Source organism: Malus sylvestris, chromosome 16 (genome assembly GCF_916048215.2).
Source record: "Malus sylvestris chromosome 16, drMalSylv7.2, whole genome shotgun sequence".
Lineage (NCBI taxonomy): Eukaryota > Viridiplantae > Streptophyta > Magnoliopsida > Rosales > Rosaceae > Malus > Malus sylvestris.
The window spans coordinates 34,679,146-34,681,003 of record NC_062275.1 but is presented as its reverse complement, the minus strand read 5'-3'; the positions used below and the strand labels follow the sequence as shown (position 1 = coordinate 34,681,003).

The following is a 1,858-nucleotide window of genomic DNA, read 5'->3' as shown; positions in this document are numbered from 1 at the left end:
CCCATCTTATTTCTTTGAGTCATATTAATTAGAACTTGTCTTAGATTATGTTTTCAAGTGTTTTAGTTCATTAGAAAACCAAAATTTGTCCAAGTTTGTGTGAGAGTCCCAAAATTGCCCAGATTGTGTTTTTAAGGTAGTTTTGAGTGTTTAGGGGCTGTTTTGAGTCTTTTGGTTGTTTTAGTGTTTTAAAGTATAGTTTTGCATTCTTTGAGTCTAGTTAGTGTTTTAAACTTTGTTTTCACGTTTTCAAGTCAGTTTCCAAGTGATTTAGCAATCCCTCCTAATCCCCGGCCTAGAACGATCCCTACTTACATACTTTACTACAATTGATAAAAAGAGGGTTTAATTTGTGTGTTTAGTTATTTTACGCATCATCGTAGCCTCCAATTCGCCGGTGGATACGCTCGTCCTCGAGATAAGTCTCACCTATATGCGAATAAACTATAAAAACGTTATTTTAAAACACATAGGCAAAACTAGCTAATAACTTCTCATACATTGCTCAATTTAGGTATATGAATATACCACAGTGACCTACTCAACATCACGGACGTCGAGATATTTATAAAATAATTTTTCATCGTCGCACGTGCCCCCACGTGCCGGGAGGGGCACGGTGCTACGCGCCCCCACGCGCGTCATCCCCTACCTCCAGACGCCGAAAAATCTCACCGGCACCAAAAACTGGGCAAACCTGTAAATGCCAATTTCTCACTCGTTTGTACACTGTTTTCCACGAAATTTTCACCAAAACTTCACAAATTTTGAGAGGAAGAAGGCTATACCTTTTAAAACTTCCAAATCCTTCGAAAACTCGTCGGGATAATTTTGCCAAAACCGGCCACCTACGAACTAGGGCTTCTCGACGTCCAAAACTTCCAAACGAACGTTCCCGAGCTTCGTGGGAACCTCCTAGAGCTCACTGTGAGCTTGGATGGTCCTAAGAACCAACCATTACAAAGTTCGTGAACAGTGCTAAATTCGGAGTTGATATTTCGACGTGAAATCGAAAGGTTTCTTACCTGAAAATGATACCCCTGGACTCGCCACACCATGAAGAATACAATGGTACCTTCAACACCTTCGATCTGTGAAAATTTAAGGGTCTTTGGGTGTGGTCCGTACGTGAGGGAAAAGAGAGAGAGAGAGAGAGAGAGAGTTCTGCGAAAGAGAGAGGTACGGGATAGGAGAGAGAGAGAAAGGGTGATAGGGATTTGTGTGGTCCAAAAAGCCACCAACCAAAACTAAGAAGAATCTTAGTTCTAATTGGTTCCAAAAATCCCAAAATTAAACCAAACATAACTCACACCCCAAATAACGTCCAAGGGTAATTCCATCATTTCACATTTCCCGATGAAAATCTCGGGACGGGCTATCACAATTTTGAGAATAGTTTATATTATATTGTTGTTCTTTTATATTGATTATTATATAAGTTTATATAAGCAAAAAATAAAATATGATTTTATAGTACTATTTTCAATTAGCCCACCCAAGGAAAAAATCCTGGCTCCGTCCTTGCATTCGACTACGTACTATGATTTAAGTACATTAGGACATGATTTAAGCTCATTCGGTTATGTATAATATATGATTTGGGTATTTTTATTTCCTATATGCTTTGGATGATGGTAATGAACAATTTGAATTAGGTATTTGTTTAGTTCTTGTAACATATCACTAATTGTTTTTTGAACGTCTAGATGAGGTATGTTTATCATTTGATAAAGTCAAAAAATAATCAATGCCAAACAATATGGAGCAAAATAAAACCAAATATTTAATATGGGCATTATGGGAACAAAAAAAAGGCGTTAAATCTTTTAAAACGAGAAAGTATGAATTTTAATATTTA

At 37.3% G+C, this 1,858-nt stretch overlaps 1 long non-coding RNA gene across 2 annotated transcripts; it reads right to left on the bottom strand.

The window, feature by feature from the left end:
• Positions 1-370: 370 nt before the first annotated feature.
• Positions 371-1,229, bottom strand: LOC126606678 (uncharacterized). Of its 2 annotated transcripts, none has more exons than XR_007617292.1 (3): positions 1,026-1,229; positions 789-943; positions 371-444 (listed from the first exon to the last, which is right to left on the bottom strand). It is a non-coding gene; the product is annotated as an uncharacterized LOC126606678 (long non-coding RNA). The 2 variants fall into 2 exon arrangements; XR_007617291.1 differs by having other exon boundaries at positions 371-429.
• Positions 1,230-1,858: the final 629 nt, after the last annotated feature.